Genomic DNA, 17,365 nt, shown 5'->3' with positions numbered 1-17,365 from the left:
GCTATAGTAACACAAATATGTAACATACAGCAAATTGTACAGCAAGATTTAGATAGTTTTTGGTAGTATTTATACTAATCTAACTAATAAATATATTATTCAAAATTATTAAACTTGATACTTTAAGTTATCATTTCAGCATTTGCCAGTGAACAAATACTGGACATAGATGACATATAACATTGAAATAAAAGAAATGAAATATACAATGTATGCATAAGTCGTATTAAAAGCGCATTAGGTTGACAGGTGGGTTTTTTTTAAAGACATTTTTATAGGATTGTATGGTTTTCAACTATAACATTCTTTGTACAGTTGGATTAGTTCTTACTTTTCTTAAATATTTATCAGAAATTGTTCTCGAATAGTATGCTTGAAAAAACCTGAGCGAAAATAAAATTGAAACAATGGGTCTGCTTTTCTGTTTTCTGCTCTCTGATCATGTTGATGTCTCTTTGACATACTCCCAATTTCCATTCTCAATTTTATACTTCATATTTTAATGATTTTTCTCAACACAGAAGATCGACATAAACTAGGATCTACTTGGATGACAAACGTGACGATTTCAGTTTCCTCATTATAAACTTCCCATTTCTCATGGGACTCGCCTAGCATAGCCCCTTTTGGAGTTCATGTGATTCCCTTAATATTTTCACATGGTTTCTATATTCAACATGAATTTATGAGATTTTCACACGTGTAAACTTTTTATTTAAAGGTAGTTGTGGTTTTCATACAGACTTAACGCTTTTAACTATTTGAACTGTTACTTGAAACGAGTAACGATTTCGGATCAAGTTGTTTGGTATCAGGTTTAAGAACAGAATAATATCTCACGATGAAATTTATTGGTCCAACGTAATCTTTTCTTAAAGACATACTATATATAAAATAGCAAGTCACTGCACAATCCAGTGATTAAATTGGTTTTTTTTTTTAATATGCATACCAAAGGTTAGACAGCTTTTTACAACATGCGATTACGGTGGTAAAATGTTGCATTAATCTTCAAGTATGTTTATTTTAGGAGTATGTGTTCCATTTTGTTTATATTTATTTGTAATAAGATTAACGGAATCGTTATATAAACTTAGCTTATGTAATTATCGATAAAAAAAAAATAATGTTTCAAAGTAAATTTAACAATACCTCTGAAATGTGATCCAATATGGGTTTATAGAAATAAAAATAAAAAGATGTAGTAGGATTGTCAGTGAAACAAATCGCTACAAAAGACCATATGACACTAAAAAAATCCAGTAAAAAAATAGAAAATTCATATAATGGAATATGGAGAAAATAAAAAAATCCTAACTGTAAAATGAAGCATACAGACAAGAGTACACGTTCTACCAGTTATATCCACACAAAACGAATAACAAACCCGGGTGTAAATATAAAAATAAATATTTTTTTTTAAATGTTTGCCAATGAGCAAGAGCATGCATTTGATTACAAAACGGATACAGAACTTTAGCTGAAATATATAAAAATTAAAATCACAAAAATACCGAACTCCGAAGAAAATTCAATTACCAAATTGCAAAACCAAAAGCTCAAACACATAAAACGAGTAGATAACAAACTGTAATAATCCTGACTTGGAACAGGCATTACATATGTTGTTATGCAGAAAATGCTGAATTAAACCTGGTTTTGTAGCTAGTTAAACCGATCCTGTTATATGGATTAGAAATCCCTTTTCCATCGAGTTTCATGCAATATAATCAGTCTACAGAAAAACCTTGAATCAAGAACTACCAATACCATTCTCAACGCTTTGTCTAGTAGCAAGAGAATGGGATTGAGGGCAGCCACCCCTCTGTAAAGTATTGTGTTCTTAACAAAAAAACATTGTAATTAGAATAATTGCGACTTATAATCTACTTCGTTTATTAGAGGTGGTCATATATAGTATGGATATACTAACAGACAAGACCAGACTAGACGTTATCAAGATGATACACAATATCAGTACCATGAATCTATACTTCAAAACCATCGTGTATCATTTGTGAAGTTGGTACGGAATACTTATCAACAAGGCCTTGGTATCTTTTAAAATGAACATTTTTAGAAAAAAGGCAGTAAATATATTTTCGAACCCGATAAACCATCTATTGACTATTACACAAATCAGGCCTATGTTTTCTGTATGTATACGAATTTACATTTCCAATTATTAAGTAATAAGTCTGGAGACTGTAATCTTGTGGTAGTCATTGGTTGCTGTATGTCTTGTGGTATTTATTATTTGAGTATCATAGATCTGGCCGTTGGTTATTTCTTTCGAATAGTATTGCATTTTCGGCTTGTCTTACACTTTTTCTAATTGGGTTTGTCTATATGTCTTTTTGTGTTTCTTTAATACATATGACGTGGCTCTGTACTAATACATCCCGTTATTGTGCTATTGTAAATTTATGTATTCTTCTTTCATTTGTACTAATGTGCTTTGTCTATGTGGATGTTTGTCCATCTTTGTTACATATTTGTTTGTTTTTGTAGTGATTAACATTATAACTTAATATTGAGTGTTGAACCCTTATTTTTGACATTTTTACTTGTTTTGTTCACAGATCGTTGTCAATATAATGGAATTTGATGCGACTGCCATACACGTGATAGGTTTAGCTAGTTATTAAACCAGGTTTAATCCAGCATTTTTTGCACAAGAAAAGCCTGTACCAAGTCATGAATGTGACAGTTGTTTTCTGTTCGTTTGATGTGTTTGAGGTTTTGATTTTTCCATTTGATTAGTGAATTTCCGTTTTGAATTTTCATCGGAGTTCAAAAAAAAAAAGTGATTTTACTTTTTGATCTTTTTAATCTTGTTTTCATTTTGGGTTTGGTTCGTTGCTGTAGTTCGCACAGTTCTTCATAGCTGTTAACAGTCTCGTCCTTTGGTCTCATTGCCAATTATATAACATCTCATTATTTTCATATTTATGAATAAATATGATCAATATATTCAATTTATATAACTTGTAAGTAAAATGTTTGTTCTTCCCTCAGCGGTATTCGAACCTTTGAGACTAACTCAAGTAGTAAAAGCGCCTGTGCCAGTCATGATTGTTGTCGGGATAACATAAATTTTCTAGATGTTTTTTTTTTTAAATGTCAATGCACTAATACCTGGATCCTGATCAGACTTATGACCAATTTAAATCGGTAATGGTCATGTTAAGGATGACAGCAAAATCCTGAATTTGTATCCCTATGCGATTTAGGATCGGGATGCCTGTTGTGTAATTTTAACTCGGGTATGAAAACCACACCAACGCATTAGATATTACCATTTACATAAGTAAGCAAAGATCTACATGTAGGGTGTTTTTTTTTGTCAAAATGTGGCCTTGAATTTGAGCTTGATCATAAAAAAATCAAAACGACAAAATTTGAATTCAAACCCTTTAATGATAATAAGTAAAACAAATCTTTAATTGATAAGAGTAAATTTAGTCACCAAAAGTCAGAACATTTTGACGATTTTACATTTTTCGGATAGAGGTTGTGGCTAACAACCAAAGTTCTAAAAACGACTATAAATTATGTGGAAATCGGATCAAAAATATCGTTAGAACACACATTATGCATGACGATTAAAGTTCCTCACTTAGAAGTTTACCATTTTTAGACCCAATATCACCTCTTTGTCCACCTACCCTTTACACATATATTATATATATGTCCGTGTCAATTTTCGCCATGTTTACGGGACTTGAGGGGGCTAATGGAAGACACGAATAAAAACTTGCGGAAGGAAAATATTTCTCATAAATGATAAATATAAAAAAAAATGGAGATGTGAGATGATTGGCAATGAGACAACCTGAAACCAGAGGTCAAATGATGTGAGCATATAGGCCAGCATTTATTCATGATCCCTGTCTCAATGACGCCATCCATCTTGTCGGTTTCTCATACTTCTGATATACACCCAATTCTTTCTCTCCAGTATTTAAATTTCCTCTACTGCTTAAAGCAAAATGTTTTATTGAATACTAAAAAGTAAAATTACAAGAATACCGACTCCAAGTAAAATTCAAATCTGAAAGTCCTTTATCAAATGTCAAATTCAAAAGCTCAAACACATCAAGCAATGGAAAACAACGGTCATATTCCTGACTTGAGACAGACATTTCCTTGTGTAGAAAATGGGAGATTAAGCTTGGTTTTATAGCTAGCTAAACATCTCACTTGGATGACAGTCGCATGGAATTCGAAACGCAGTTTAATGATAAAAAATATTTTTTAACTCCGGTTACATGTAGAAGAAAAAATATTCGTGTTTAGTATTATTTGAAAACCTCTTTAAACCAAAGATAATGTCATTTTCGTTACACGGGATTGTTTTATCGTTAATCTTTCTTAATCCTCGATCTATATAGTACATATACGCTACATTTGTAACTAAGATAAAAACAATCGACCGCACTCCATGTCAAAATCATATGACTTCATTCCCAATAACATTTGATTGATTTTAACAACTTGTAAACCATTTGAAAGACAGATCCTCGAATGATCATAGTCAAAGAGACATTAATATTTTATCAGAAAGTATGACTCTTTTAGAAAATGTGTATGGAAGCTAGGAAATATAGTTATCTTTATCGATTGATTTTGTATAATCAACTATGAATATATAGGATAACGTCTAATATGTCATTGATACAGCCCAAATAACAACAAGAACACAAGCCCTCACTCATCATGCACTGTTCTCTTCTTATTCGTAGGGCCAAATTGACAAAAACCGGACATAACATATATCCCAAAATTGTTTGAAAACAAATTTAATAATGTTATTAACGGTTGCAGGATGCGGTCATGAAAGAAAAAAAAATATGTTGTTCCCTCAAGATACCATGTCGTTCCCTCAAGATGCTATGTCGTTCCCTCAGTTATCTCGTTTCCTCAAGATACTTTGTCGTTCCTACAAGATTGTTGTCTCAGAACACAACTCAAATTAGGTACCGTGCATGGTTTCATTTTGTATTGTCACGAATTATCATAGATGTCTAGTTCCTGTAAGATATTCATAAAATACTTCGTAACATCTTGAGGGAACAACATAACATCTTGAGGAATCAACATAGTATCTTGAGGGAACCACATACATTTAGCATCTTGTGGGAACGACATAGTATTTTGAGGGAACGAGATAACTATCTTGTTGGAACAACATAATTTTTTTTCTTTCATAGCCGCATTCTGCCACCGTAGTTATTAAATAATAAAAAACCAAGTGAGAAATATTTATATACCTTCATAGAACTCTCATTGAATCGATAACCATATCTGCTTCAAACATCTCTAGAACTGTTACTTTTAGTATGTAAAAATTAGAACAGACAATTGTATTTTAGTTAATTTTCGTTTATAGGCGCTTCATATTTTTGATAAGATGGTGTATACAAATTAATACTGTTAATGAAATTGATTATACCACAGTAAGTAGACGCCACCGCTGATAAAAAAATACCATATTTTTATCCTGACAAAGAAGGCGAGCGGTTGATTTTATTCCTTTTTTAAGAAGTAGTGACTCTAAGAAATGAACTTATACAATTTAGACTATTTTTGTGTGCATCCTCTGCTCTCCAAACACCTGACTTTCAATATTCGTGATGTCAAAGAAAATCATAACACAACCCCCATTAGGTACCGTGGTTTCATTTTGTATTGTCACGAATTATCATAGATGTGGATGTATAGTTCCTGTAATATATTCTTAAAATACTTCGTAATATTACTCTTTTAATTAATATTAGATATTACATTTAAAAATCTCTCATTAAAACAAATAAATAAAACATAACTGACAAAGATCAAAATCTATTGACCGTAAATAAATCTAATTGAAATCATATACTTTAATTTATAATTCTTTGCATAAACCTTACTACTGTAATAAACCGACTGAAGTTTGAAAAGTTTGCGGATTTATGTTTTGTTATGGAAATTCTTTTGTTTGAAAGCGATATTAATAAGGATTAGACTGATGTATCTAACACAAAATATAACCCTTAAAATCTACGTCTTAAGAACCTAAAATTTGAATTTCAACCGTTTAAAGCCCTGCTTTATATTTGAATCCCCATAAAAGATCAAGTCGCATTTGCAAATTTGTATCCTTTCCAGCCGAGCGATTTATATATAAACTGTATCAGATATTTAAATCATAATCTTACAAAAGACTCAATACACGGACATACAAAGGCATGTCACAGTATAGAAAACCATTTACATCCGATAGTATATATTTTACATTTGGATCCAAGCCCTGTTGAGCTTAGTAACAAGACAATTCTTTATCAAGCGGGTCTTAATTTAAAAAATTGACAAAAATCTGCAGAGGACAAAAGGGTATCGTATTTGTTTGTGTGTAGAAAAATCAATGTGTTTTAAGTCAACTTTGTAAATTGATAACAGGAAAACTATACATAAATTAAAATGTAATATATGGATTTCTGCCAGTGTGGGTATGAAGTGAGGAACGAAGACCCAACACTCAACAATTGTGCCGGAGGGACATAACAATGAAACAACTTGATTGATATTTTTGGATTTGAATAAAAAAGGAGATATAAATATTAATAAAATATCTGTGTGATTCCGAAAATATGAGTGGAGTAGTTTTACCACACATTCCTGGTGCCGCACCATCATACACCAGATCCCTACCCGCGGGATTTGACTCAAGATCTCGACCCTTGAGTTCGAGTAGTAATGCGAGTGGTTATACTGTAGTTCCTCATGTATATTATGGATCGCACGGTAAGTCTTAATATATATATTTTTTTATTTTTTTTACATTGTTAATATTTAATGATTTGAAAGAACAATGTTTGAAATATGTCGATAAAATGTAACATTAACATAAATATGTAATTTTATGGTTTTATGTTTCATGAAAATGTCTAATTGTTTTGATAAACATCTCTTGGCTTGAACTTGTATGTAATATAATGAAGGATAGCATTTTTAGGTCCACAAAAATGAATATAATGATAAAAGAGACCATCGTACGCCCATTTAAGATCATAATTATTTGGGTTTGACTCATCCTCTTGCAAGTTGTGATCTTTTAATTTGTAAATTTTAGGAAACTTACAACTATTGACCTGAAGTAAATCCTATTGAAAATTTATCAAAGACAAAAATAATTCATCTTATATGCACGCATGTTGTATAAATAAATGAATTGTTTTGCCTTTGTTCCGAAGTTTACTATCGGTAATATCCTCTCTTTCGGGTTAAAGCTTAGATAAACACATCTTTTCACAAAAAGTCCTTAGTATTTTGTTTAACCTCTAACTGGCAGCAGTATAATGTGCATATGATCAATGTACATAATAAAGGTATTTATTTATTCTTTTAATATTACATCTTTACTTGTATGGAATATGCAAAAAATCTTTTTTATTTCCCATAAGATTTATGAGTTGAACATTTATATCTGGTCAGACAGAGATTTTGAAAGTAGAATTATAAGGACCAAAATTGTGTGTTTTTTTCCGTCTCAGTTTGATTCCTTCACCACATATCAACGATTAATGGTCCAATCCATGACAAAACTCCGCAGATCAGCTTAACAGTCTTCAATTGTATTTTTTTAGATCCGAATCCAGACTTAATTTTGTCTCCTCGTGTTCTACCTCTACACAAATTAATCTGATGACGGAATAAGTCATTGCGACAGCAATCCATCAACACCAAACTCAAAAATGAAAGGTCGAGGTCAACATATTTCCTAAATCACTAACTAGATTTAAAATATGTCCAGCTTTATAATACATTAAGTTATACCAAAAGACATGCACTAACAAGATTCTTGACTTTAATCTAGAAGGGGGGTGGGGTGGTAATTTACATCTTAACCCTCCCCTAATAACATCCATACGTGAAATCATAAATATGAGGGGGAAAATGTACGGACAATCATTGTTTTAGTTTCAACAATGGTCTATTTGTTCATTATGTGACCTGTTATTTCTTTATATATCTACATCTTCCTAGATACCTCCTACGGAACCATGCAGTTTTCGACTTCCTTGGTTTTTTCAGTGGCAATAAAATTAATTACCCTTTCCTCAGGTTCGAGGATCATAGTTAACTATAGTGACTTTTTGTCTTCCTGGATATATTTAAAATATTTGCTGCTGCACAAACCAAATGGATCTTTCTCGTGTTGAATGTTTGATTTGTAATTTTCCTAACTACTTCTAATGTTTACCTACCTAAAATATTGTTTTGGTTTTAATAAGTTGCTCTCGTACGTTACATGGTATTTATTGTATCTATTCATCGATTTCTATTGTTAGTTACTTTATTTAGAGTGTTGAGAGTCCATAAATCTACATTTATAACACGTACAACTACCTAGTTGCTGTTTTTAAGTCAAACTTCCAGCAGATAAATAAGTTAAACTGACCTCTAAATCAATAGTTTTTCAAGAGGAGTACTAGTTTATCTATTTAACTACACACGACATTTTCACACGCTACCTTTGTTTTACTTTCTGATTGATTGTTGCCATACTATACCAGTCCTTAAGTGGAATGCAATCCTCCAGCCTTGGTTAGAGCCACGTAAAAATGTTACAAGGATCAACTTCGAATAAAACAAGAAGTCAAAACAAGCTCTTATACATGTATAATGGTTTTAGCTTCAATTTTGAAATACAGAAGCAATCAAATTTTATGTTTTACTAACAAGAGAGTGCTCTTTTTATTTTCATAGGATTGAATTGAACTTAACTTATCAAATTAGAAGATTTGGTATAGGTATTGTGATCACGATCTATTATAATTTATAATTTAATCTATGTAGACAAAAGGAAAGAGAAATATTTGACAATTTTTTATTAAAAAAGGGCACCAGTATCATATACAAAATATGTGTATGCACAAGAAGGCAAAATACTCCGCTTTATATGTATATGTTTCATTTGGAGGCATTTTTTCAATAAACAAAAAGATGTTAATTTTTCAGGGTTTCGTAATTTGGAAACCTAAATGCACATGTATGACAGATCTATTGCTATTAGAAGTCTTCGTATTGACTCTTGGCTGCTTAAATCTTAACTCCAATTGGTAATCCTTCATTCTAAAATATAGGGGACTGGTGATATTAAGGTCATAGTAATGTAGTCATAATAACGTAAATTTAATTGTATTTTAATATTGAGCTTGACATATAGACCCAGATTTAAAAATTATGTAAAATTATTTTAGTTTGTTAACAGTAATAACAACCCCTTGAAACACTCCTGTTCAAGTATATGAAAATGTTATTATAACGAGGAGTAGCAGTTAATAATGTTTTACAAACCTAGTTATATATCCCCTTTAATAAACTGTAACTTTTACACATAGAGAAAGCTATTACTACTTCTCAATCAAAAGGGAAAGTCATACTCTTGTTCAAATAAGCATTCACTTAAATAAATATGTAATTGTTGGTTGAAAAGTATATTTAAAACATTTATCCCTAAAATAGTAAATTAAATAGGACACCTTTAAATTATCAGTATATAAAAGACAGTTAATTCTATATTGTATAGTTAATGGAAATATCGTGTAGTCTTTTGTCCGAAAATTAACTTTTAATTTAGTGTACAACAAAATAATAAATAGAGGAACGTTTTCATTTTCCAAAGGTTCAACTAGTACTAATCCAGTATGTATTAAAAAATGTGTCCAAAGAGGACATTCAGATAGATTCAGTAAACTTACAAGATCTTACAAGTAGTATCCAACCTCTGTCTAAAAGAGGGACGAAAGATACCAGAAGGACAGTCAAAATTGACAACGTCATGGCTAAAATTGAAAAAAAAAACCAGACAAACAATAGTATGTACATGACACAACATAGAAAACTAAAGAATAAGCAACGGTGTGATCACCTCATTCGTGTACATTCCAAATTGTGACCACTTCAGTCATAAATAGAATTGTTATGTTCATGTCTCTGTGTGCGTGTGAAAAATGAAGAAAAAAACCCATAAATTTAGTGTTTGTAGGTTTTTTATGTGTTTTTGGGAGCATTTCAGTAAGTCATTACTACAGAATTTGAGAACAAATTTAAACATCTATATAACATTCAATACAAAATGTGCGGTGCAATACTCCGCCATTATCCCAAACACCAATGGTGAAACATATTCGGTGTAGTCTTTAGGGTATTTCTTATTCGCTTCTATGTTAGTCCAGAAAATTCCTTACTGCTTCAAAGAAAATTAATTATCATTAATTGCCGATTTGTTTATTGATTTTTATAATAATATATTTTCTGCGTAATTCTTGAACATTACACGCATACCTATCAAAGAGATAAAAGTACTTACAATGTACTTGATGGTTAAGGGTGATATTATGTGGAATCAAAACGAGATACGCAGATTAAATTATCAACATCTTTCATAAAAATACGATAATAGAAAAACAAGATAAATCGGAATTTAATGCAAAATATTGTTTGGTTAACTTAAAGTTTATTAAAAGGTTTATAGATGGTGTTTATTTTACAACTTTGAGATCTTTATTAATTTGTTTGCAGAATTTGATTATTAAACCCAGTATATTAAAATTAAATACTGGCCGTCGTGTATTCTTAAAGGGGGTATTTAATGGTAATCATGCATATTTATGGTTATTCAATGGTGTTTCAATGGTGTTTCAATGCAATCAAGGATAAAATCGTAAACATGTTGACATCTATTGCCCTGAACGATATGCCAAGACTATTGGAATAATGTCCTGATCAATGACACTACAAAAAATGAAAATATTTTCAAATTGAAAAATTATTCATTCGTTACATCTAGTAGCCTCTACGGAATAAATGATGGAATTTTATGTTTTATGTATATTATTCAACTGTGTTTGACTTGTTAATTAACTCGTCTGTGTGAAATTTGAACATAATGCTGTAAGAAAATTAGTTCTAAGCTATAGGCATAGGGTTGCAAGATTAAGAGTTATCGGTCGGGCTGTTGTCTCTTTGACACATTCCCCATTTCCATTCTCAATTTTATTAAGCGAGGGGATATATTAACCCAAATAGTCTAAACCGAAAATCTCCATCAGGAATGTGTTTCCTCTTACAAAAACTCATATATATTGACATTGTATTAGATAACCAAAGGTCGTAGCCATCCTATAAAATAAAACCTTGTTTTTCTTATTATGCAAAACAAGAGAGCACATCGCTCTCAGCATTACTTTTATTTGAGTTTGTTTTACAGGTTGAAAAAAGCAATCTTTTGACCAGTCTTGTAAATGATTTATTCTCAAATATTGCATGAACACTGTAGTTTCTTTTTCAGATTACATTTCTTACTGTTATGCAGTGACAGTGACACTATGTCCTTCTCTTTCAGATATATGCAGTTTCCGTGGACCCACACGGTCTAGTGGACGTTCATACTCAAAATTACCCTCACTCAGACATAAGGTTAGTTCCGATAACATACTCGCACAGTTTTTTTTTCTTTTCAGATGAAGACGTACTGACGAGCGTTCATTTATGTTATACTAGAGACAATCCTTTTTATTTACCAAAAAAAATGAAAGCTGATTCAAATAATTCAAATATTTGTGCCCTAAGAATTTCATTTTCTATATCGCATTCACTTTAAGTTTTAAATCTGTAATTTTTTCAAATAAATTATTTCACATAAATTGGAAAGAAAAGTAAACAAGATTTGTTTACCTTGTGGATATCTTATCTTAATAAATCTTACAACGGTTTTGCAAGTTACAACAAACAGTAGCTTTCACATGGTTCCCGTAATAGATTGTCTTTTTTTGACGTGCATATGTTTATTTTGGAGGTCATTTGACGTGCATATGTTTATTTTGGAGGTCATTTGTGGTCTAATTCATAGCTAATCAGTACAAAAATAAACGTTCTTAAACACCTGTCAATTATTAAACAAATCAATATTCGTTTCGTGATCTGAACTTGGATAAAAGTCAAATCTAGAAAACTCCAATACTTTCTTTTTGATATCTTGTTCTTATATCAAAGTGTGTCACTGTAGTATGCTTATGTCTGCATATTTGTTATCATACCGAATATAGTGTATTATTTCATGGTTTTCAAGACCTGACCAGGATGTTACAGTAATACATGTATCAACAAACATACACAAATATATCGGTAGTTGAATGTAACCCATTCTGATACCAATAGTTTAGTATGCTAGTTAAGTGTGACGTCCATTTTCGCTGAACTAGTATACATTATTGTTAAGGTGTCAGTTGAAACCCACCTCCAGTTCTGGACCCTCTCGTTGTGAAACCCACCTCCAGTTCTTGACCCTCTCGTTGTGAAACCCACCTCCATCTTGACCCTCTCGTTGTGAAACCCACCTCCAGTTCTTGACCCTCTCGTTGTGAAACCCACCTCCAGTTCTGGACCCTCTCGTTGTGAAACCCACCTCCAGTTCTGGACCCTCTCGTTGTGAAACCCACCTCCAGTTCTGGACCCTCTCGTTGTGAAACCCACCTCCAGTTCTGGACCCTCTCGTTGTGAAACCCACCTCCAGTTCTGGACCCTCTCGTTGTGAAACCCACCTCCAGTTCTGGACCCTCTCGTTGTGAAACCCAGCTCCAGTTCTGGACCCTCTCGTTGTAGAACCCACCTCCAGTTCTTGACCCTCTCGTTGTGAAACCCACCTCCAGTTCTGGACCCTCTCGTTGTGAAACCCACCTCCAGTTCTGGACCCTCTCGTTGTGAAACCCACCTCCAGTTCTGGACCCTCTCGTTGTAGAACCCACCTCCAGTTCTTGACCCTCTCGTTGTTGTGATCTTATTTTTTATTTATTTTTTGTATTTTACAGTCATCGGTACTTTACAATAATAAATAAAATGCAGTTCATTTTAAATTTGGACCCAACATGTCTTATAACTACGAGATACACAATATAAAAAAGACCTGAATTTTTCAACTTGAATTGGCCTTAATGTTTTTCTGTTGTTTGATTTTGAAAACATTAAAAATCGAAGTCTAATAAATAAAAAAAAAGCGATAGACGAAAACATGTTTGTCATGAGAATAAATGTTCCTTTCCTTGCAGTTTAGTGGTTCCTCACATATTTCTCAAAGACTATTTTTATTCTTTTATATATATTTTCGTGACTATAAAAATGATTAATTGCACATTTAGATAACGATCATCTAGATTAGTTAATACTGCATAAAATTATTTAATTTATATTTTGCATATTTTGTTGGGCGTTATCAATTCATTATATTCAGTTTATTACTTCAGTTAAATACTTTACTTGACTTTTAAAGAAGAAATAAAAAAATCTTCGAATATCTTTTATAAGCAGTTTAAATAAGAAAATATCAAATTTCGTTTAATTGAACCATATCAAATGTACATGTTCATTATTCAATAATCGTGCTTATAAATGAGCAAACATGATACACATCAGCCGTACTGACTCTATGAACCGAACTTGAAACAAATCAATGTGTCTCTTCGATACAACCGGTCCAGATAAAGTTTCAATTTAAAAAGAGTTATTGACTCTTGAAACATATACAAGAGACAACAGTCGTTTTAATAACGATATTGAATTCTCTTAAAACTATTCTGTTTTAAATTTAGATACGATGAAAAATGAAACACAAGTGCATAATTTATGAGCAACTATAAGTTGCACCACAAGACCTATATAAATATAAAAAAAAGATGGATGTCACAAACAGAACAGGATCTGATTACATTTCCGTAGAACCAGAGAGAATCCTGTGTTTGGTTTGATTCATGCTGCTACGGGTTTATTTTCTATGTTGTGTTTTATTGACTTTTATAGATATAAAAAAGAAGATGTGGTATGATTGCCAATGAGACAACTATCCACAAAAGACCAAAATGACACAGACATCGACAACTATAGGTCACCGTACGGCCTTCAACAATGAACAAAGCCCATAGACTTTGTTTTGTCTTTTCGTTGTGTTTCGTTGTTATTTGGGTTGGGTTTTTTTTTTTTTTTTTGCTTTGGCGTGGTCAGTTTGTCTTCGACTTATGAGTTTGAATATCCCTGTGGCATCATTTTATTTATTTCAACTGATATATATATATTTGAGACACCGAACAGTTTATAAATATTTAAAATATCAAAATGTACCGACATTATTTTTGTCTCAAGGCTACAATTTAAAGGGTTTCTCATTGAATTTGACGTAAACTTTTCAATTCAACATATTTTCTAAATCATATGCTATTCATCCTAACACAAAACGACATGGACACACATTTGAATATTTTGATATGAAGTGTCTGAAGTATTAGCCTTTGACTCTTTGACTTAGAATAAGTCTATTTAGAAATAAAAGATTACATCAATTCTATTAAGTGCTTTAAAGAGACAGTTGTTGTTACCCCTCTATAATACATACATAATATCATTGAAATTGAGAAGTGGGTTGAGCAGACGTTATATGATTTATTTCCCGTGTCAAAATTGTTAATTCAATTCAAAATATGTTCTAAAAGTCAGTAACAAGGATGTGATGTTTCTATATAGCGTGTGATGAGAATGTCGGCATTTTCGTTTTCTGATTGCGAAAGATTAAGTAGAGGAAACAGTTTTTCGTTACCACCTCTAACACGTGAAAAACATAAATTGGATATATTTCTGTGTCCGTCTTACCCGTCAGCAGTACATTTCTTTCCAAAGCTAAATGTAAGATTTTTTTCTTCAAACTCTAATTCTGCGATCAACTTTCATTTCTGTCATATTCAAGGAAGTTAGGATTATTTCAGTATTTGTAATAACTTACTTCTGTACCTGTCAGTATGTCTTCAAGTTTCAATCAATTCATATGTAATGCTTTGAGTCGGGATAATATTGATTTTTCTATTTTTCAGGGAGGTCCAAACAGTCTAAACTCGGAAATAAGTTCACAATATTCTGCCAAGTATAGAAGTTCATCAGATCTCAGCCAAACAAAAGTAGCCAGCTCGCCTTTCTTGCCCAAGGTAAGTGACACAGTATTCATAAAATATCTACGAATACTGTAAAAACTAGCTAGCAACGAAAATGTCTGGTTTCCTTTTCTACCATCAATTGCTCATAAGTGTTAGAAAGAAGGGTATCGTCTGAATTCATTTTTAGAAAACAACAAACATACGATTTCTTTCATAGTTTTATTTTTCAAAATTATATTTGATAGTATAAATTGTTCTAAATATGCATGTCAGATGCATGTAAGTAACAAAAAAGCTGCCCTACTTTCATGCCATAATTTTTTATATATCCAACTTGTAATGTAAGATGTAGAGAATATTCACCAGGAAACTTCAACTTTATTCTATAAACCGAGTACTTCTGAAAAACAACGCGTACACGTTTGGCAAAAAAAAAAGACAAATTGTCGACCGCCTCTCAAATAATTATTGTTGGCAGCTCCGAGGAGTACCAAAAGTTATATTTCATTGTGAAATTAGAAGAAGTAAAACATACTAAGCATGTATAATGATGCTATAAATTAAAATAACTTTAAGAGTTTGTATTGGAGCGGTGCAATTTCTATAGAAAAGAAGTGGATAACGGGTTTTAAGGCGTCAAACCTACTACTTAAACATGGATGGCAGTATTTAAAAGAACTTTTTATAAATTTCGAGAAAAAATAAAATATTTAGAATATAGATAAAGAATCAAGTGAGCACGAACCAATGTGACATTTTAAACTCTGCATACAAACAAAATCAAAAGCTTAAATCCAGTCAAATGTCACTGTATAGCAAAGTTAATATGTTAATAACATTTTGGCAAAAAAATATCAATTACAGCTAAAATTCAGACAATATCGAAAAGTTTAGAATCTCAGTTATGCAACCCCATCAACAGATAATTTCAGGGCAAGTTTCACTGTATTGAGGGAAAACAAATCCGGGTTACAAACTAAATTAGAGGGAAACACATCAATTTTAAGCGGAAAACAACGACACAACAGACACACTGAAGTGCAAAAAAAAAACACCAAACGACAATACAACAATCACAGAAACGAACTATGAAAGAACAACTGCTATTTTCCTGACTTGGTTCAGGTCAAATGAGATTTGTTTTCTAAAAAATGTTTCCAATCTAAAAAAAATTTAACATATGTTCTGTATTGTTACAGGACATTATAGGGGGAAAAGGGTGGGTTAACCCTGGTTTTGTGGCTAGCCAATCCTCGCGCTTTTATTGAAATGTTAAACAAAACACTAAATTGACAATATAACATGATAGGAAAATAGTACAAACAGATGCCAGAACATTCATGACAAAGAAATATACAAATAAACAATACAATTATAGTACATGCGAACCGCAGAATGCAAACAAACACAACAGCTACCAAAAATAGCATAACAGAATCACGAACTGTACGTCACACGAATGGAGCGTCCAGTTTATTAAAATATATCAGCCTTGCAATACAGAGCAACGGTATGGATTTGTCTTCTTTTCGTGATCTTATGAATCAGGTCATCGGACATGTTTTGCCATGTTTGGGAGGGATATTTGTGCAAAATACTAGATTTAGGGAGGTCGGGATGTAATTGACTATCAATTGTCAGTCAGTAATGTCGAACATATTTTAACTTATTATCGAATGTTGTTTTAAGGGTCATAATATGAGAAATTAATTTAGAGTTAAGAGGTCAGGGAGGCTAGTGTTTTTTAATCACCCTTCAATAAAACAAGTGTGTTTTCCATGACTAAGTAAGTGGTTTTTTGTTAATCTATAATTCCATGAATAACCGATTATGATAATCTATATTCTTAATCCACCTTGAACTGCAATGTATTCGACATATTTTTTTCAATTAGGGTAAAAAGGTCATTGACAACTGTTTTGTTTAAAAATAAACATAAATTCATTCTAAAGGTATCAAGGACCACTGTATTATACTAGCTATGTCATCATTGTAATCAAACAACCTGGTACTGTTGCCAATTTGTCAACCAGCCACTAGAGACTGTGATACAAGAAGCTATAGGGCAGTGTACACCCTAATTTCTTAATTTATGACATGTATTACATTACTATTCCGAACAGTACCATCAACACCCCGTCCCCCCTTTCCCTAAAGAAATGTATAACCAACAAAGGAAACCTTAACAAAACCACTTGAAATAATGGGAATACATTCTTAATGGATAAAGCAAGCCTGAATTAACAACAACTTCCACTATGTTTTCAGCAACTTTGCATAGCCTAGTAGGGTAAAATAAATAAATAATGTTATATATTAAACCTGATTTTAAACAATTTGAACCCTTATTGAACCATTTAAAATGATTTTCTTTCGTAAAACCATTTTCTTTTATTATTTTA

General features: G+C 31.9%; 1 pseudogene; it reads left to right on the top strand.

Moving 5' to 3' along the window:
* Nucleotides 1-6,186: 6,186 nt before the first annotated feature.
* Nucleotides 6,187-17,365, top strand: part of LOC134717334 (transcriptional regulator ATRX-like) — a 63,374-nt pseudogene continuing 52,195 nt past the window's right edge.

This window comes from Mytilus trossulus, chromosome 1 (genome assembly GCF_036588685.1).
Source record: "Mytilus trossulus isolate FHL-02 chromosome 1, PNRI_Mtr1.1.1.hap1, whole genome shotgun sequence".
NCBI lineage: Eukaryota > Metazoa > Mollusca > Bivalvia > Mytilida > Mytilidae > Mytilus > Mytilus trossulus.
The sequence above is the reverse complement of the archived record's forward strand: the minus strand, read 5'-3'. Positions and strand labels throughout refer to the sequence as shown.